This window comes from Oncorhynchus kisutch, unplaced genomic scaffold (assembly GCF_002021735.2).
Source record: "Oncorhynchus kisutch isolate 150728-3 unplaced genomic scaffold, Okis_V2 Okis09a-Okis19a_hom, whole genome shotgun sequence".
Lineage (NCBI taxonomy): Eukaryota > Metazoa > Chordata > Actinopteri > Salmoniformes > Salmonidae > Oncorhynchus > Oncorhynchus kisutch.
Genome location: NW_022261985.1, coordinates 8,954,952 through 8,977,451, shown reverse-complemented (window position 1 = coordinate 8,977,451; position 22,500 = coordinate 8,954,952). Strand labels below are relative to the sequence as shown.

The following is a 22,500-nucleotide window of genomic DNA, read 5'->3' as shown; positions in this document are numbered from 1 at the left end:
TCCCACAGACAGATAGACTGTCTCTCTGCTCCTGCAGACTGTCTGTGTTGTCAGTATCACAGACAGACAGACAGACTGTCTCTCTGCTCCTGCAGGCTGTCTGTATTGTCAGTATCACAGACAGTCTGTCTGTCTCTCTACTCCTGTAGACTGTCTGTATTGTCAGTATCTCAGACAGACAGACTGTGTTTTTTTGGTACTTTTTACCTCCTTTTGTCCCCAGTTTTGTTGTCTCCTATTGGTAGTTACAGTCTTGTCTCATCGCTGCAACTCCCGTACGGACTCGGGAGAGGCGCAAAGTCGCTTGACACACGACCCGCCAAGTCGCTTGACCCGGAAGCCAGCCGCACCAATGTGTTGGAGGAAACACCGTACACCTGGCGACCGTGTCAGCGTGCACTGAGCCTGGACCACCACAGGGGTCACTAGAGCACGATGGAACAAAGACATCCCTGCCGACCAAACCCTCCCCTAATCCGGACGATGATGGGCCAAACCCTCCCCTAAACCGGACGACGCTGGGCCAAACCCTCCCCTAACCCAGACGACGCTGGGCCAAACCCTCCTCTAACCCGGACGGCGCTGGGGACAGACAGACAGACAGACAGACAGACAGACAGACAGACAGACAGACAGACAGACAGACAGACAGACAGACAGACAGACAGACAGACAGACAGACAGACAGACAGACAGACAGACAGACAGACAGACAGACAGACAGACAGACAGACAGACAGACAGACAGACAGACAGACAGACAGACTTCTGGCTGGCCTACCATGCACAGACATGTACACACCCTGGTCAGTGTTTGATCTCATTCAGAATGATGAAGCAGCTGAATTCATAGTGAGTGTTTGTTTCCCCTCTACACTCACACTGGACCTGTGTTGTTCCCACAAGACACATGTCACATGGACAGCTGTTGGTTGGAGGCAGAGAGAGGAGAGAGGGAACCATGGACAGCTGTTGGTTGGAGGCAGAGAGGAGAGAGGGAACCATGGACAGCTGTTGGTTGGAGGCAGAGAGGAGAGAGGAGAGAGGAGAGGAGAGAGGAGAGAGGGAACCATGGACAGCTGTTGGTTGGAGGCAGAGAGGAGAGAGGGAACCATGGACAGCTGTTGGTTGGAGGCAGAGAGGAAAGAGGGAACCATGGACAGCTGTTGGTTGGAGGCAGAGAGGAGAGAGGAGAGAGGGAATCATGGACAGCTGTTGGTTGGAGGCAGAGAGAGGAGAGAGGGAACCATGGACAGCTGTTGGTTGGAGGCAGAGAGGAGAGAGGAGAGAGGGAATCATGGACAGCTGTTGGTTGGAGGCAGAGAGGAGAGAGGAGAGAGGAGAGAGGGAATCATGGACAGCTGTTGGTTGGAGGCAGAGAGGAGAGAGGGAACCATGGACAGCTGTTGGTTGGAGGCAGAGAGGAGAGGAGAGAGGAGAGAGGAGAGAGGAGAGAGGGAACCATGGACAGCTGTTGGTTGGAGGAGAGAGGAGAGAGGGAACCATGGACAGCTGTTGGTTGGAGGCAGAGAGGAGAGAGGGAACCATGGACAGCTGTTGGTTGGAGGCAGAGAGGAGAGAGGGAACCATGGACAGCTGTTGGTTGGAGGCAGAGAGGAGAGAGGAGAGAGGAGAGAGGAGAGAGGGAATCATGGACAGCTGTTGGTTGGAGGCAGAGAGGAGAGAGGGAACCATGGACAGCTGTTGGTTGGAGGCAGAGAGGAGAGAGGGAACCATGGACAGCTGTTGGTTGGAGGCAGAGAGGAGAGAGGAGAGAGGGAACCATGGACAGCTGTTGGTTGGAGGCAGAGAGGAGAGAGGAGAGAGGGAACCATGGACAGCTGTTGGTTGGAGGCAGAGAGGAGAGAGGAGAGAGGAGAGAGGAGAGAGGGAACCATGGACAGCTGTTGGTTGGAGGGAGAGAGGAGAGAGGAGAGAGGGAATCATGGACAGCTGTTGGTTGGAGGCAGAGAGGAGAGAGGAGAGAGGGAACCATGGACAGCTGTTGGTTGGAGGCAGAGAGGAGAGAGGAGAGAGGGAATCATGGACAGCTGTTGGTTGGAGGCAGAGAGAGGAGAGAGGAGAGAGGGAACCATGGACAGCTGTTGGTTGGAGGCAGAGAGAGGAGAGAGGGAACCATGGACAGCTGTTGGTTGGAGGCAGAGAGGGGAGAGGAAAGAGGAGAGAGGAGAGAGGAGAGAGGGAACCATGGACAGCTGTTGGTTGGAGGCAGAGAGAGGAGAGAGGGAACCATGGACAGCTGTTGGTTGGAGGCAGAGAGGAGAGAGGAGAGAGGAGAGAGGAGAGAGGAGAGAGGGAACCATGGACAGCTGTTGGTTGGAGGCAGAGAGGAGAGAGGAGAGAGGGAACCATGGACAGCTGTTGGTTGGAGGCAGAGAGGAGAGAGGAGAGAGGGAACCATGGACAGCTGTTGGTTGGAGGGAGAGAGGAGAGAGGAGAGAGGGAACCATGGACAGCTGTTGGTTGGAGGGAGAGAGGAGAGAGGAGAGAGGAGAGAGGAGAGAGGAGAGAGGAGAGAGGAGAGAGGAGAGAGGGAATCATGGACAGCTGTTGGTTGGAGGCAGAGAGGAGAGAGGAGAGAGGAGAGAGGGAACCATGGACAGCTGTTGGTTGGAGGCAGAGAGGAGAGAGGAGAGAGGGAATCATGGACAGCTGTTGGTTGGAGGCAGAGAGGAGAGAGGAAACCATGGACAGCTGTTGGTTGGAGGCAGAGAGAGGAGAGGAGAGAGGGAACCATGGACAGCTGTTGGTTGGAGGCAGAGAGAGGAGAGGAGAGAGGGAATCATGGACAGCTGTTGGTTGGAGGCAGAGAGGAGAGAGGAGAGAGGAGAGGAGAGAGGGAACCATGGACAGCTGTTGGTTGGAGGCAGAGAGGAGAGAGGAGAGAGGAGAGAGGAGAGAGGGAACCATGGACAGCTGTTGGTTGGAGGCAGAGAGGAGAGAGGGAACCAGGCTATACGGTACATCCTGTTCTGCATCAATCTCCATTTCCTTCTATTTTCCCTGGGACTTTCCCTCCTCTGTTCATTGAGCAGAGCACTCCAGCACAGACTGACTGACTCCAAGACAGACTGACTGACTCCAACACAGACTGACTGACTCCAAGACAGACTGACTGACTCCAACACAGACTGACTGACTCCAGCACAGACTGGCTGACTCCAACACAGACTGACTGACTACAGGACAGACTGACTGACTCCAACACAGACTGACTGACTCCAGCACAGACTGGCTGACTCCAACACAGACTGACTGACTACAGGACAGACTGACTGACTCCAGGACAGACTGACTGACTCCAGGACAGACTGACTGACTCCAGGACAGACTGGCTGACTCCAGCACAGACTGACTGACTCCAAGACAGACTGACTGACTCCAACACAGACTGACTGACTCCAGCACAGACTGGCTGACTCCAACACAGACTGACTGACTACAGGACAGACTGACTGACTCCAGGACAGACTGACTAACTCCAGGACAGACTGACTGACTCCAGGACAGACTGACTGACTCCAGGACAGACTGGCTGACTCCAGGACAGACTGGCTGACTCCAGCACAGACTGACTGACTCCAAGACAGACTGACTCCAACACAGACTGACTGACTCCAGCACAGACTGGCTGACTCCAACACAGACTGGCTGACACCAACACAGACTGGCTGACTCCAACACAGACTGACTGACTCCAGCACAGACTGACTGACTCAGCACAGACTGACTGACTCCAAGACAGACTGACTGACTCCAACACAGACTGACTGACTCCAAGACAGACTTGCTGACTCCAAGACAGACTTGCTGACTCCAAGACAGACTGACTGACTCCAGGACAGACTGACTGACTCCAGCACAGACTGACTGACTCCAGCACAGACTGACTGACTCCAAGACAGACTGACTGACTCCAGGACAGACTGACTGACTCCAGGACAGACTGACTGACTCCAGGACAGACTGACTGACTCCAGGACAGACTGGCTGACTCCAGGACAGACTGGCTGACTCCAGGACAGACTGGCTGACTCCAGGACAGACTGGCTGACTCCAACACAGACTGACTGACTCCAACACAGACTGACTGACTCCAGGACAGACTGACTGACTCCAACACAGACTGGCTGAGGCACAGAGGCTGGATACTCATCAGCATCACAACGTTTCCTCACTCTGAATTACTAGATTGAACACACAGACTAAAATGGATTTGGATGTGAATGATTTCAATTTAACTGATTCTCCTATTCTGTTTTTTTTCTACCTAACCTATGAACTCTCTCTCTCTCTCTCCCCCCCCTCTCTCTCTCTCTCCCACATTCTCTCTCTCTTTCTCTCTCTCCCTCCTTCCCCTGTCTCTCTCTCTCTCTTTCTCCCCCCCCTCTCTCTCTCTGTCTCTCTGTTTTTCTCTCTCCCCCATTATCTCTCCCCCATCTCTTTTTCTCTCTCACTCTCTCCCCCCAGTCTCTCTCCAACTCTCTCTCCCCCCTCTCTCTCACTCCCCCCTTCTCTCTCTCACTCCCCCCTTCTCTCTCTCTCTCCCCCCCTCTCTCTCTCTCCAACTCTCTCTCCGCCCTCTCTCTCACTCTCCCCCCTCTCTCTCACTCTCCCCCCTCTCTCTCACTCTCTCTCTCCAACTCTCTCCCCCCTCTCTCTCACTCTCTCTCCCCCTCTCTCTCCAACTCTCTCTCCCCCCTCTCTCTCTCCAACTCTCTATCCCCCCTCTCTCTCTCACTCTCTCCCCCTCTCTCTCTCCCCCCTCTCTCTCTCCCTCTCTTATTTAGTCAGCAGTATAACAGACAGTCCTCAATTCTCTTTTTAGAGCCTTTTAGACAAGGGGAAATCAACTCTAATTGGATGACTGTGTGTGTGTGTGTGTTGGATGACAGTGGGGCAGCAGGCTTTGGCATCTCCGCTGCTCTGCTGCCAGGTACAGAAACATTAGATCCAATTCAAATCAATCACCCTTCCTGAGCTTAACGTGGTGGGGTGGGGAGAGAGGGAGGGAGGGAGGGAGGGAGGGAGGGAGGGAGAGAGGGAGGGAACCGAGAGGGAGGGAGGGAGGGAGGGAGGGAGGGAGGGAGGGAGGGAGGGAGGGAGGGAGGGAGGGAGGGAGGGAGGGAGGGAGGGAGGGAGGGAGGGAGGGAGGGAGGGAGGGAGGGAGGGAGGGAGGGAGGGAGGGAGGGAGGGACCGAGAGAGACTGCATGCATTACACCAAATAATGCATGCAGAGCAGAATTAGGCCGATACCCACTAATTAGCCGATACCCACTAATGAGCCGTTAAATTCTACAACCACCTAAAAGGAGGCGATTCCCAAACCTTCCATTAAAAAGCCATCAACTACTGACAGATGAACCTGGAGAATAGTCCCCTAAGCAAGTTGCTCCTGGCTCCTATCTCCAACAGTACAGTAATACACAATGCTTGTGTTTATAGCTCCAAACAGTACAGTACAGTAATACATAATGCTTGTGTTTATAGCTCCAACAGTACAGTAATACATAATGTTTGTGTTTATAGCTCCAACAGTACAGTACAGTAATACATAATGCTTGTGTTTATAGCTCCAACAGTACAGTAATACATAATGCTTGTGTTTATAGCTCCAACAGTACAGTAATATATAATGCTTGTGTTTATAGCTCCAACAGTACAGTAATACATAATGCTTGTGTTTATAGCTCCAACAGTACAGTAATACATAATGCCTGTGTTTATAGCTCCAACAGTACAGTAATACATAATGCTTGTGTTTATAGCTCCAACAGTACAGTAATACATAATGCTTGTGTTTATAGCTCCAACAGTACAGTACAGTAATACATAATGTTTGTGTTTATAGCTCCAACAGTACAGTACAGTAATACATAATGCTTGTGTTTATAGCTCCAACAGTACAGTACAGTAATACATAATGCTTGTGTTTATAGCTCCAAACAGTACAGTAATACATAATGCTTGTGTTTATAGCTCCAACAGTACAGTATTACATAATGCTTGTGTTTATAGCTCCAACAGTACAGTATTACATAATGCTTGTGTTTATAGCTCCAACAGTACAGTACAGTAATACATAATGCTTGTGTTTATAGCTCCAACAGTACAGTACAGTAATACATAATGCTTGTGTTTATAGCTCCAACAGTACAGTACAGTAATACATAATGCTTGTGTTTATAGCTCCAACAGTACAGTAATACATAATGCTTGTGTTTATAGCTCCAACAGTACAGTAATACATAATGCTTGTGTTTATAGCTCCAACAGTACAGTATTACATAATGCTTGTGTTTATAGCTCCAACAGTACAGTATTACATAATGCTTGTGTTTATAGCTCCAACAGTACAGTACAGTAATACATAATGCTTGTGTTTATAGCTCCAACAGTACAGTACAGTAATACATAATGCTTGTGTTTATAGCTCCAACAGTACAGTACAGTAATACATAATGCTTGTGTTTATAGCTCCAACAGTACAGTAATACATAATGCTTGTGTTTATAGCTCCAACAGTACAGTAATACATAATGCTTGTGTTTATAGCTCCAACAGTACAGTAATACATAATGCTTGTGTTTATAGCTCCAACAGTACAGTACAGTATTACATAATGCTTGTGTTTATAGCTCCAACAGTACAGTAATAGATAATGCTTGTGTTTATAGCTCCAACAGTACAGTAATACATAATGCTTGTGTTTATAACTCCAACAGTACAGTAATACATAATGCTTGTGTTTATAGCTCCAACAGTACAGTACAGTAATACATAATGCTTGTGTTTATATCTCCAACAGTACAGTAATACATAATGCTTGTGTTATAGCTCCAACAGTACAGTATTACATAATGCTTGTGTTTATAGCTCCAACAGTACAGTACAGTATTACATAATGCTTGTGTTTATAACTCCAACAGTACAGTAATACATAATGCTTGTGTTTATAGCTCCAACAGTACAGTACAGTAATACATAATGCTTGTGTTTATAGCTCCAACAGTACAGTACAGTAATACACAATGCTTGTGTTTATAGCTCCAACAGTACAGTACAGTAATACATAATGCTTGTGTTTATAGCTCCAACAGTACAGTAATACATAATGCTTGTGTTTATAGCTCCACCAGTACAGTAATACATAATGCTTGTGTTTATAGCTCCACCAGTACAGTAATACATAATGCTTGTGTTTATAGCTCCAACAGTACAGTACAGTAATACATAATGCTTGTGTTTATAGCTCCAACAGTACAGTAATACATAATGCTTGTGTTTATAGCTCCAACAGTACAGTACAGTAATACATAATGCTTGTGTTTATAGCTCCAACAGTACAGTAATGCATAATGCTTGTGTTTATAGCTCCAACAGTACAGTACAGTATTACATAATGCTTGTGTTTATAGCTCCAACAGTACAGTAATACATAATGCTTGTGTTTATAGCTCCAACAGTACAGTACAGTAATACATAATGCTTGTGTTTATAGCTCCACCAGTACAGTAATACATAATGCTTGTGTTTATAGCTCCAACAGTACAGTAATACATAATGCTTGTGTTTATAGCTCCAACAGTACAGTAATACATAATGCTTGTGTTTATAGCTCCAACAGTACAGTAATACATAATGCTTGTGTTTATAGCTCCAACAGTACAGTAATACATAATGCTTGTGTTTATAGCTCCAACAGTACAGTAATACATAATGCTTGTGTTTATAGCTCCAACAGTACAGTAATACATAATGCTTGTGTTTATAGCTCCAACAGTACAGTAATACATAATGCTTGTGTTTATAGCTCCAACAGTACAGTACAGTAATACATAATGCTTGTGTTTATAGCTCCACCAGTACAGTAATACATAATGCTTGTGTTTATAGCTCCACCAGTACAGTAATACACAAATGCTTGTGTTTATAGCTCCAACAGTACAGTAATACATAATGCTTGTGTTTATAGCTCCAACAGTACAGTACAGTAATACATAATGCTTGTGTTTATAGCTCCAACAGTACAGTACAGTAATACATAATGCTTGTGTTTATAGCTCCAACAGTACAGTACAGTAATACATAATGCTTGTGTTTATAGCTCCAACAGTACAGTACAGTAATACATAATGCTTGTGTTTATAGCTCCACCAGTACAGTACAGTAATACATAATGCTTGTGTTTATAGCTCCAACAGTACAGTACAGTAATACATAATGCTTGTGTTTATAGCTCCAACAGTACAGTAATACATAATGCTTGTGTTTATAGCTCCAACAGTTACAGTAATACATAATGCTTGTGTTTATAGCTCCAACAGTACAGTACAGAATACATAATGCTTGTGTTTATAGCTCCAACAGTACAGTAATACATAATGCTTGTGTTTATAGCTCCAACAGTACAGTAATACATAATGCTTGTGTTTATAGCTCCAACAGTACAGTAATACATAATGCTTGTGTTTATAGCTCCACCAGTACAGTAATACATAATGCTTGTGTTTATAGCTCCACCAGTACAGTACAGTAATACATAATGCTTGTGTTTATTAGCTCCAACAGTACAGTAATACATAATGCTTGTGTTTATAGCTCCAACAGTACAGTAATACATAATGCTTGTGTTTATAGCTCCAACAGTACAGTACAGTATTACATATGCTTGTGTTTATAGCTCCAACAGTACAGTAATACATAATGCTTGTGTTTATAGCTCCAACAGTACAGTACAGTATTACATAATGCTTGTGTTATAGCTCCAACAGTACAGTATACATAATGCTTGTGTTATAGCTCCAACAGTACAGTACAGTATTACATAATGCTTGTGTTTATAGCTCCAACAGTACAGTAATACATAATGCTTGTGTTTATAGCTCCAACAGTACAGTACAGTAATACATAATGCTTGTGTTTATAGCTCCAACAGTACAGTAATACATAATGCTTGTGTTTATAGCTCCAACAGTACAGTAATACATAATGCTTGTGTTTATAGCTCCACCAGTACAGTAATACATAATGCTTGTGTTTATAGCTCCAACAGTACAGTACAGTAATACATAATGCTTGTGTTTATAGCTCCACCAGTACAGTACAGTAATACATAATGCTTGTGTTTATAGCTCCCACCAGTACAGTAATACATAATGCTTGTGTTTATACTCCACCAAGACAGATAATACATATGCTGGTTATAGCTCCAACAGTACAGTAATACATATTGCTTGTGTTTATAGCTCCAACAGTACAGTAATACATAATGCTTGTGTTTTATAGCTCCAACAGTACAGTAATACATAATGCTTGTGTTTATAGCTCCACCAGTACAGTAATACATAATGCTTTGGTTTATAGCTCCAAACAGTACAGTAATACATAATGCTTGTGTTTTATAGCTCCACCAGTACAGTACAGTAATACATAATGCTTGTGTTTATAGCTCCACCAGTACAGTAATACATAATGCCTTGTGTTTATAGCTCCAACACGTACAGTAATACATAATGCTTGTGTTTTATAGCTCCAACCAGTACAGCTACAGTAATACATAATGCTTGTGTTTATAGCTCCACAGTACAGTACAGTAATACATAATGCTTTGTGTTTATTAGCTCCAACAGTACAGTACAGTAATACATATGCTTGTGTTTATAGCTCCACCCAGTACAGTACAGTAATACATATGCTTGTTGTTTATAACTCCAACAGTACAGTAATACATTAATGCTTGGTGTTTATAGCTCCAACAGTACAGTACAGTAATACATAATGCTTGTGTTTATAGCTCCACCAGACAGTACAGTAATACATAATGCTTGGTTTATAGCTCCAACAGTTACAGTACAGTAATACATAATGCTTGTGTTTATAGCTCCACCAGTACAGTACAGTAATACATAATGCTTGTGTTTATAACTCCAACAGTACAGTAATACATAATGCTTGTGTTTATAGCTCCACCAGTACAGTAATACATAATGCTTGTGTTTATAGCTCCAACAGTACAGTACAGTAATACATAATGCTTGTGTTTATAGCTCCAACAGTACAGTACAAGTAATACATAATGCTTGTGTTTATATCTCCAACAGTACAGTACAGTAATACATAATGCTTGTGTTTATAGCTCCAACAGTACAGTAATATATAATGCTTGTGTTTATATCTCCAACAGTACAGTACAGTAATACATAATGCTTGTGTTATAGCTCCACCAGTACAGTACAGTAAATACATAATGCTTGTGTTTATAGCTCCAACAGTACAGTACAGTAATACATAATGCTTGTGTTTATAGCTCCAACAGTACAGTACAGTAATACATAATGCTTGTGTTTATAGCTCCAACAGTACAGTAATACATAATGCTTGTGTTTATAGCTCCAACAGTACAGTAAACAGTAATACATAATGCTTGTGTTTATAGCTCCAACAGTACAGTACAGTAATACATAATGCTTGTGTTTATAGCTCCACCAGTACAGTAATACATAATGCTTGTGTTTATAGCTCCAACAGTACAGTACAGTAATACATAATGCTTGTGTTTATAGCTCCACCAGTACAGTAATACATAATGCTTGTGTTTATAGCTCCACCAGTACAGTAATACATAATGCTTGTGTTTATAGCTCCAACAGTACAGTACAGTAATACATAATGCTTGTGTTTATAGCTCCACCAGTACAGTACAGTAATACATAATGCTTGTGTTTATAGCTCCAACAGTACAGTAATACATAATGCTTGTGTTTATAGCTCCACAGTACAGTAATACATAATGCTTGTGTTTATAGCTCCAACAGTACAGTAATACATAATGCTTGTGTTTATAGCTCCAACAGTACAGTAATACATAATGCTTGTGTTTATAGCTCCAACAGTACAGTAATACATAATGCTTGTGTTTATAGCTCCAACAGTACAGTAATACATAATGCTTGTGTTTATAGCTCCAACAGTACAGTAATACATAATGCTTGTGTTTATAGCTCCAACAGTACAGTAATACATAATGCTTGTGTTTATAGCTCCAACAGTACAGTACAGTAATACATAATGCTTGTGTTTATAGCTCCAACAGTACAGTAATACATAATGCTTGTGTTTATAGCTCCAACAGTACAGTAATACATAATGCTTGTGTTTAGCTCCAACAGTACAGTACAGTAATACATAATGCTTGTGTTTATAGCTCCAACAGTACAGTAATACATAATGCTTGTGTTTATAGCTCCAACAGTACAGTAATACATAATGCTTGTGTTTATAGCTCCAACAGTACAGTATACTAATGCTTGTGTTTATAGCTCCAACAGTACAGTAAACATAATGCTTGTGTTTATAGCTCCAACAGTACAGTAAATACATAATGCTTGTGTTGATAATCTCCAACAGTACAGTAATACATAATGCTTGTGTTTATAGCTCCAACAGTACAGTAATACATAATGCTTGTGTTTATAGCTCCAACAGTACAGTAATACATAATGCTTGTGTTTATAGCTCCAACAGTACAGTACAGTAATACATAATGCTTGTGTTTATAGCTCCAACAGTACAGTAATACATAATGCTTGTGTTTGATGCAGATATATAAATATAATATATATAACTGGTTTGTATAAAAAGCCCATGGGGTCAGGTAGTGTCCAGATGGTTTTGATGGAGGGACACTGTAAAGATGAATCCCACAGACAGCTCTCTGTAAAGCAGATCAGACTATGAGGAGATAGAGGCTAATGGAATTAAAGAGGGCAGACAGGAGCGCCTGGTCACTGTCAGTGGATGAGGAGACACAGCACGGTACAGGAAATCCACTGACAGGACCACTTATCAGGGGCGGAGGTGTATTGCTGTATCCACTGGATATGTCCTCACTGGTTTCCCTTTTCTCGTGGCAACAGGTTACAAATCTTGCTGCTCTGTATCTCTCGCTGTCTCTCTCTCTCTGTCTATCTCTCGCTGTCTATCTCTATCTCTGAGCCGTGAGGTCACGTTGTATCAGACTGGATCAGAGGCGTTCCCTGAGGGAGAGAGGGGGAGTGAGGGAAGGGAGACATGTGCTGCAGCCTCTCTCTCCTCTGAATACAAGATGACAGGATGTGAATGTAATGGGACAGAGAGATGCCGTAGCAACATGTTTCCATGGTGAATATGAACAGGTTATTGATGTGAATGTAATGGGACAGAGGGGTGCCATAGCAACATGTTTTCATGGTGAATATGAACAGGTTATTGATGTGAATGTAATGGGACAGAGGGGTGCCGTAGCAACATGTTTTGTTTCCATGGTGGCTATGAACAGGTTATTGATGTGAATGTAATGGGACAGAGAGATGCCATAGCAACATGTTTCCATGGTGAATATGAACAGGTTATTGATGTGAATGTAATGGGACAGAGGGGTGCCGTAGCAACATGTTTTGTTTCCATGGTGAATACGAACAGGTTATTGATGTGAATGTAATGGGACAGAGGGGTGCCGTAGCAACATGTTTTGTTTCCATGGTGAATATGAACAGGTTATTGATGTGAATGTAATGGGACAGAGAGATGCCGTAGCAACATGTTTCCATGGTGAATATGAACAGGTTATTGATGTGAATGTAATGGGACAGAGAGATGCCGTAGCAACATGTTTTGTTTCCATGGTGACTATGAACAGGTTGTTGATGTGAATGTAATGGGACAGAGCGATGCCGTAGCAACATGTTTTGTTTCCATGGTGAATACGAACAGGTTATTGATGTGAATGTAATGGGACAGAGAGATGCCGTAGCAACACTGTTTGTTTCCATGGTGACTATGAACAGGTTATTGATGTGAATGTAATGGGACAGAGGGATGCCGTAGCAACATGTTTTGTTTCCATGGTGAATACGAACAGGTTATTGATGTGAATGTAATGGGACAGAGAGATGCCGTAGCAACATGTTTTGTTTCCATGGTGAATACGAACAGGTTATTGATGTGAATGTAATGGGACAGAGCGATGCCGTAGTAACATGTTTCCATGGTGAATGTGAACAGGTTATTGATGTGAATGTAATGGGACAGAGATGCCGTAGCAACATGTTTCCATGGTGAATATGAACAGGTTATTGATGTGGAACAGACTGGAGTGATGTTGTTGTTGTTTGTGGACATCCACTTTAGAATAGCAGAGCAAATGTTATTTAGTTATTAACTCTAACCAGACACACACACACACACACACACACACATACACATGCACACACACACACACACACACACACACACACACACACACACACACACACACACACACACACACACACACACACACACACACACACACACACACACACACACACACACACACACACACACACACACACACACACCAAACGGCAGGCCACCTCTGCTGCTGTTTAATATTAACCTCCACTGTGAACTCTCAGCGCTGTAGGCAGCGACAGTTGCCAGGTAACAGACTAGATTATTTTCGCTCTACTTTCCCAAAGTAGTCCCTCCATATCACTCCACCCGCCCGTCCTAATGGTGTATTTACTCAGCATGCTCAGGGGGATGAGGGGCTGTTGACACAGGATGTGCCTTACCTGCCTGTGATTGGCTCTGATGGCTCCCTCCATTCCTCCCTTTATCTCTGACCATCCATCCATTCATCCCTCCATAATCCATCTATCCCTCCCTCCCTCCAACCATCCCCCCTCCCTCCACCTCTCCATCCCTCCTTCCCTCCCTCCATCCCGCTACCTCTCTATCCCTCCCTCCCTCCAACCATCCCCCCTCCCTCCACCTCTCCCTCCCTCCCTCCCTCCCTCCTCCCTCCCTCCCTCCCTCCCTCCCTCCCTCCCTCCCTCCCTCCCTCCCTCCCTCCCTCCCTCCCTCCCTCCCTCCCTCCATCCATCCCTCCCTCCATCCATCCCCCCTCCCTCCATCTCTCCATCCATCCCTCCCTCCCTCCCTCCATCCCTCCACCTCTCTATCCCTCCCTCCCTCCAACCATCTCCCCTCCCTCCACCTCTCCATCCCTCCCTCCCTCCACCTCTCCATCCATCCCTCCCACCATCCCCCCTCCCTCCACCTCTCCATCCCTCCCTCCCTCCCTCCATCCCTCTACCTCTCTATCCCTCCACCTCTCTATCCCTCCCTCCCTCCAACCATCTCCCCTCCCTCCACCTCTCCATCCCTCCCTCCCTCCATCCATCCCTCCCACCATATCTCCCTCAACCACTCCATCCCTCCCTCCCTCCACCTCTCCATCCATCCCTCCCACCATATCTCCCTCAACCACTCCATCCCTCCCTCCCTCCCTCCATCTCTCCATCCCTCCCTCCCTCCCTCCCTCCATCTCTCCATCCCTCCCTCCCCTACACCGCTCCATCCCCCTCTCCATCCCTCTCGTCCTAGCCTGTGGATGAGTCAGAACTCTAATTCAGTCTCTAGGGGTCCAGAGTTCATCCACGAGAACTGTGTGTGTGTGAGTGTGTGTGTGTGTGTGTGTGTGTGCCTCTCTTGTCAGTCCTCCAGCCTCCCACCACCTGTGGGTCATGTACCTCCTAATGGCCGTACTATCTCCACTTCCTGCCATGTTCATAACCTCCCCAGTGGCACCCTGTTCCCTTTTTAGGGCACTACATTTGACCAGGGCTGTACAGTAGATACCACCATCACTACCACTGACATTATCCATCATCTAATACATATACATGTCCTCCAAAAAACAATGGCCATTTGGTTAGAGAGAGAGAGAGAGTTGGAGTTATATTTGATCTCGTTCCCAGTGGTAATTTTGTGGAGTTATTGAGGTAGCAGGGAAAGTTGTGGTCCCCGGGTGCTCTCTGAATGTTCCTGTAACTGAAGGACCCTAGGGGACCGACTAAAGGGATTTGTTAGCCAATTGGACTTGAATCTGAAAGCCCACTCCAGGAGATGCCAGAAGACGTCTCTACCTGTCTCTGTGTCTCCTGGCAGCTTCACCAGGTGAGCTGGTTTGGGACTTTGGGGAGTGTGTAAAGTGTGTGTGTTGACTAACTATACAGTGAACATCGGGTCCATATCATGGCTACTACTGTACTTATGTGTAGAGTGATGTTGGAAACAGAGCGGTCTCCGTCTCGCCGGAGGTCTAACAGTCTGCTGTTATGCCAGATGGTTACAAAATCAATATCCAAGGATATTCTGGAGCTGTCAGTCTTCTGTTATTGACCTTCTTGTCCCTGGGGTCACGGTCACCGATCATCAACAGGGAACACTCTTCACAGTAGATATTCTGGAGCTGTCAGTCTTCTGTTATTGACCTCCTTGTCCCTGGGGTCACCGATCATCAACAGGGAACACTCTTCACAGTAGATATTCTGGAGCTGTCAGTCTTCTGTTATTGACCTCCTTGTCCCTGGGGTCACGGTCACCGATCATCAACAGGGAACACTCATCACAGTAGATATTCTGGAGCTGTCGGTCTTCTGTTATTGACCTCCTTGTCCCTGGGGTCACCGATCATCAACAGGGAACACTCATCACAGTAGATATTCTGGAGCTGTCAGTCTTCTGTAATTGACCTCCTTGTCCCTGGGGTCACCGATCATCAACAGGGAACACTCTTCACAGTAGATGTGATAGAGGGAGTTTCTGTCACAGAGGATGTTCCCTCACTGGCCAATAATGACCCTTCAGGGCCGCCATTACTTCCTGTGTTGGCTATGTGCTGTTGGTTTTATTTTGTTATTGTCCCCTGGTCATTTAGGTTCTACTATAATATATCAGGTTATACTATAATACATCAGGTTATACTATAATATATCAGGTTATACTATAATATATCAGGTTATACTATAATACAGTCACTATAATATATCAGGTTATACTATAATATATCAGGTTATACAATAATATATCAGGTTATACAATAATATATCAGGTTATGCTATAATATATCAGGTTATACAATAATATATCAGGTTATACTATAATATATCAGGTTATACAATAATATATCAGGTTATACAATAATATATCAGGTTATACTATAATACAGTTACTATAATATATCAGGTTATACTATAATACATCAGGTTATACTATAATACATCAGGTTATACTATAATATATCAGGTTATACTATAATACAGTTACTATAATATATCAGGTTATACTATAATACAGTTACTATAGTATATCAGGTTATACTATAATATATCAGGTTATACTATAATATATCAGGTTATACTATAATACAGTTACTATAATATATCAGGTTATACTATAATATATCAGGTTATACTATAATATATCAGGTTATACTATAATATATCAGGTTATACTATAATACAGTTACTATAATATATCAGGTTATACTATAATATATCAGGTTATACTATAATACAGTTACTATAGTATATCAGGTTATACTATAATATATCAGGTTATACTATAACACAGTTACTATAATATATCAGGTTATACTATAATATATCAGGTTATACTATAATATATCAGGTTATACTATAATATATCAGGTTATACTATAATATATCAGGTTATACTATAATATATCAGGTTATACTATAATATATCAGGTTATACTATAATACAGTTACTATAATATATCAGGTTATACTATAATATATCAGGTTATACTATAATATATCAGGTTATACTATAATATATCAGGTTATACTATAATATATCAGGTTATACTATAATATATCAGGTTATACTATAATATATCAGGTTATACTATAATACAATTACTATAATATATCAGGTTATACTATAATACAGTTACTATAGTATATCAGGTTATACTATAATATATCAGGTTATACTATAATACAGATACTATAATATATCAGGTTATACTATAATATATCAGGTTATACTATAATATATCAGGTTATACTATAATACAGTTACTATAATATATCAGGTTATACTATAATATATCAGGTTATACTATAATATATCAGGTTATACTATAATATATCAGGTTATACTATAATATATCAGGTTATACTATAATATATCAGGTTATACTATAACACAGTTACTATAGTATATCAGGTTATACTATAATATATCAGTGTATATTTAGCAGATGCTTTTATTACCTCTGTGATGTCTCTCTTTACAGTCTACTATTACCTCTGTGATGTCTCTCTCTACAATCTACTATTACCTCTGTGATGTCTCTCTCTACAATCTACTATTACCTCTGTGATGTCTCTCTCTACAATCTACTATTACCTCTGTGATGTCTCTCTCTACAATCTACTATTACCTCTGTGATGTCTCTCGCTACAATCTACTATTACCTCTGTGATGTCTCTCTCTACAATCTACTATTACCTCTGTGATGTCTCTCTCTACAATCTACTATTACCTCTGTGATGTCTCTCTCTACAATCTACTATTACCTCTGTGATGTCTCTCTCTACAATCTACTATTACCTCTGTGATGTCTCTCTCTACAATCTACTATTACCTCTGTGATGTCTCTCTTTACAGTCTACTATTACCTCTGTGATGTCTCTCTCTACAGTCTACTATTACCTCTGTGATGTCTCTCTTTACAGTCTACTATTACCTCTGTGATGTCTCTCTTTACAGTCTACTACCACCTCTGTGATGTCTCTCTCTACAGTCTACTATTACCTCTGTGATGTCTCTCTCTCTGGAGACACATATCCATTCACGTACAGGGATATTTCACACACACAGTACCCAGGACACTGAGTAGTTCACTGGGGCACTTGGCAGCAAGGAAGCTAGCTCTCCAGTGAGGTTACATCCAAGGATTATGGGTAGATGGAAAAGAGAGTCCCATCCGGTGTTTAATGGCTACCTTTGGTCCATGTCTCCTGTGTTGGGCATCAGGTAGCAGGCCTCCCTCTACCCCCCCACCCCTCCATGTCTCCTGTGTTGGGCATCAGGTAGCAGGCCTCCCTCTACCTCCCCAACCCCTCCATGTCTCCTGTTAAGGGCATCAGGTAGCAGGCCTCCCTCTACCCCCCCACCCCTCCATGTCTCCTGTGTTGGGCATCAGGTAGCATGCCTCCCTCTACCCCCCCCCCCCCCAACCCCTCCATGTCTCCTGTGTTGGGCATCAGGCAGCAGGCCCCCACCCCCCACCCCTCGAGGGCCTGTTAAGTGTCTAAGGGAAGTCAGGTGAATAAAAACATCCTCTTCCTTCTTCTAAAACTAGGAGACACTATTTGTAGGAGACCTAAGACAGTAAACATGGACTCTCTCACTTCTCGAGAGAGTTGACGTCCTTCCTGTAGACATGTCCCCTATTTCCCAGGACTCCAGAGGCCTGTTAAAGAGTCTGAAAGCAGTCATGTGGAATAAAAACATACCAACTCCACTTCTTAAAGATAGAAAAAAAGATGTCCCTTCTTTTTTCAGGACTGCAGAGCCCTGAGGGTAGTAAGGCAGAAAGAAAACTAGAACCGTAGAACCTGAAAGAGCAGGCAGTCCCTGGAAGGGTACAGGAAGAGGAGACAGACCCTGGAAGGGTACAGGAAGAGGAGACAGACCCTGGAAGGGTACAGGAAGAGGAGACAGTCCCTGGAAGGGTACAGGAAGAGGAGACAGACCCTGGAAGGGTACAGGAAGAGGAGACAGTCCCTGGAAGGGTACAGGAAAAGGAGGCAGTCCCTGGAAGGGTACAGGAAGAGGAGACAGACCCTGGAAGGGTACAGGAAGAGGAGACAGACCCTGGAAGGGTACAGGAAGAGGAGACAGACCCTGGAAGGGTACAGGAAGAGGAGACAGACCCTGGAAGGGTACAGAAAGAGGAGACAGACCCTGGAAGGGTACAGGAAGAGGAGACAGACCCTGGAAGGGTACAGGAAGAGGAGACAGACCCTCGAAGGGTACAGGAAGAGGGGACAGTCCCTGGAAGGGTACAGGAAGAGGAGACAGTCCCTGGCGGTGTACAGGAAGACGAGACAGTCCCTGGCAGTGTACAGGAAGAGGAGACAGTCCCTGGCAGTGTAGAGGAAGAGGAGACAGTCCCTGGCAGTGTATAGGAAGAGGAGACAGTCCCTGGCAGTGTAGAGGAAGAGGAGACAGTCCCTGGCGGTGTACAGGAAGACAAGACAGTCCCTGGCAGTGTACAGGAAGAGGAGACAGTCCTGGCAGTGTAGAGGAAGATGAGACAGTCCCTGGCAGTGTACAGGAAGAGGAGAAAGCTGGAGAGGAGACAGTCCCTGGCAGTGTACAGGAAGAGGAGAAGGCTAGAGAGGAGACAGTCCCTGGCAGTGTACAGGAAGAGGAGAAAGCTGGAGAGGAGACAGTCCCTGGCAGTGTACAGGAAGAGGAGACAGTCCCTGGCAGTGTACAGGAAGAGGAGACAGTCCCTGGAAGTGTACAGGAAGAGGAGACAGACCCTGACAGTGTATAGGAAGAGGAGACAGTCCCTGGAAGTGTAGAGGAAGAGGAGACAGTCCCTGACAGTGTACAGGAAGAGGAGAAAGCTGGACAGGAGACAGCCCCTGGCAGTGTACAGGAAGAGGAGAAAGCTGGAGAGGAGACAGGGTTATTAAGGATAATGTTTTGTCTAAATATGGACATTTCATAGTCATCTCTGCCGATGCCTGGGGAGATACAACTATGGCTGCTTATCAAATGGCATCCTATTCCCTACATAGTGCACTACCCTATGGGCCCTGGTTAAAGGGTTGCGCTATATAGGGAATAGGGTTCCATTTGGAACACATTATATGACTCAGAGACGGAGGGTGTTCTTCCTCTGAAAGACAACCGGTGGGGGAAAATATCTGCAATATCTGTTGCTAGATACAGGAGGGGTTTGTTTCTCCTCAAGTCAGACTTTTAGAATGTGGGACGGTTATGTTGCTAGATACAGGAGGGGTTTGTTTCTCCTCAAGTCAGACTTTTAGAATGTGGGACGGTTATGTTGCTGGATACAGGAGGGGTTTGTTTCTCCTCAAGTCAGACTTTTAGAATGTGGGACGGTTATGTTGCTGGGTACAGGAGGGGTTTGTTTCTCCTCAAGTCAGACTTTTAGAATGTGGGGAGGTTATGTTGCTAGATACAGGGAGGGGTTTGTTTCTCCTCAAGTCAGACTTTTAGAATGTGGGGAGGTTATGTTGCTAGGTACAGGAGGGTTTGTTTCTCCTCAAGTCAGACTTTTAGAATGTGGGGAGGTTATGTTGCTAGATACAGGGAGGGGTTTGTTTCTCCTCAAGTCAGACTTTTAGAATGTGGGACGGTTATGTTGCTAGATACAGGGAGGGGTTTGTTTCTCCTCAAGTCAGACTTTTAGAATGTGGGGAGGTTAAGTTGCTAGATACAGGAGGGGGGAGACATAAGTGGTTGGGGTAAATCTTATTTTTAACGGATGACATGCGCCCACACACAACCTTTCTCTGGCCGGTCACGGTTCCCAGGCCTGTCTGGGATCCTCTTTATAGGGCTGACCACTGCATGACCCTCAGGACTGGTACCAAACCAGGTTAGCTGGAGGTAATCAATTCGCCATCTGGAACAAATGACATGTTAACTAAAGGTGGTTTTACCTTGTTTTAGAGAGAGAGAGAGAGAGAGAGAGAGAGAGAGAGAGAGAGAGAGAGAGAGAGAGAGAGAGAGAGAGAAAATGTGAAAGTGATTGTAGAAGTGTGAGTGGATGGATGGTAATGTAGTAATGTTGGTAGAGATGTAATGCAGCTTAGACATCCCCTGCCTCCTCTGCTCTGCTTGGAAAGTGTTAGAGATTTCCCTGTGTTTTATAGAGAGGTAACAGGGTGTTATAGAGAGGTAACAGAGTGTTATAGAGAGGTAACAGAGTGTTACAGAGAGGTAACAGAGTGTTATAGAGAGGTAACAGAGTGTTATAGAGAGGTAACAGAGTGTTATAGAGAGGTAACAGAGTGTAATAGAGAGGTAACAGAGTGTTATAGAGGGGTAACAGGGTGTTATAGAGAGGTAACAGAGTGTAATAGAGAGGTAACAGAGTGTTATAGAGAGGTAACAGAGTGTTATAGAGGGGTAACAGAGTGTTATAGAGAGGTAACAGAGTGTTTTAGAGAGGTAACAGAGTGTTATAGAGGGGTAACAGGGTGTTATAGAGAGGTAACAGAGTGTTTTTAGAGAGGTAACAGAATGTTATAGAGAGGTAACAGAGTGTTATAGAGGGGTAACAGAGTGTTATAGAGGGGTAACAGAGTGTTTTAGAGAGGTAACAGAGAGGTAACAGAGTGTTATAGAGGGGTAACAGGGTGTTATAGAGAGGTAACAGAGTGTTTTAGAGAGGTAACAGAGTGTTATAGAGGGGTAACAGGGTGTTATAGAGAGGTAACAGAGTGTTTTTAGAGAGGTAACAGAATGTTGTAGAGAGGTAACAGAGAGTTATAGAGTGTTATAGAGAGGTAACAGAATGTTATAGAGAGGTAACAGAGTGTTTTAGAGAGGTAACAGAGTGTTATAGAGAGGTAACAGAGTGTTATAGAGAGGTAACAGAGTGTTATAGAGAGGTAACAGAGTGTTATAGAGAGGTAACATAGTGTTTTAGAGAGGTAACAGAATGTTATAGAGAGGTAACAGAGTCTTATATAGAGGTAACAGAGAGGTAACAGAGTGTTATAGAGAGGTAACAGAGTGTAATAGAGAGGTAACAGAGTGTTATAGAGAGGTAACAGAGTGTTATAGAGAGGTAACAGAGTGTTATAGAGAGGTAACAGGGTGTTATAGAGAGGTAACATAGTGTTTTAGAGAGGTAACAGAATGTTATAGAGAGGTAACAGAGTCTTATATAGAGGTAACAGAGAGGTAACAGAGTGTTATAGAGGGGTAACAGAGTGTTTTAGAGAGGTAACAGAGTGTTTTAGAGAGGTAACAGAATGTTATAGAGAGGTAACAGAGTCTTATATAGAGGTAACAGAGAGGTAACAGAGTGTTATAGAGAGGTAACAGAGTGTTATAGAGAGGTAACAGAGTGTTTTAGAGAGGTAACAGAGAGGTAACAGAATGTTATAGAGAGGTAACAGAGTGGTATAGAGAGGTAACAGAGTGGTATAGAGAGGTAACAGAGAGGTAACAGAGCGTTACAGAGAGGTAACAGAGTGTTATAGAGAGGTAACAGAGTGTTATAGAGAGGTAACAGAGTGGTATAGAGAGGTAACAGAGTGTTGTAGAGAGGTACCACTACAGAGCATGTCTCTCCATCCTCTTGTGAAAAGGGTTTGTTTCCCATCTTGTGGGTGTTTGTCTGGAAGTAAGTATACAGTGTGTGTGTTGGCAAGGTAACAGGCAGTACAGTGTCTCTATCTAGTTCCTGTCTGATGTTCTGCTGTTCAGGACACAGTCACTCGCTCTGTTGTTGGCACCAGTCAATCCAGATGTCTCCCCTGTGAATTCAACTCTAGTTTCCATGGTGATATATCTCTCTCCTGCTCTGGGCTGTCAGTGTGTCTCACACTTTCCCCCCTCTCTCTTTCTCCCCTCTCCACCTTTCC

General features: G+C 43.9%; 1 protein-coding gene across 1 annotated transcript in view; it reads left to right on the top strand.

Moving 5' to 3' along the window:
• LOC109885543 (receptor-type tyrosine-protein phosphatase R) overlaps positions 1-22,500 on the top strand; it is a 115,241-nt gene that overhangs the window by 48,188 nt on the left and 44,553 nt on the right.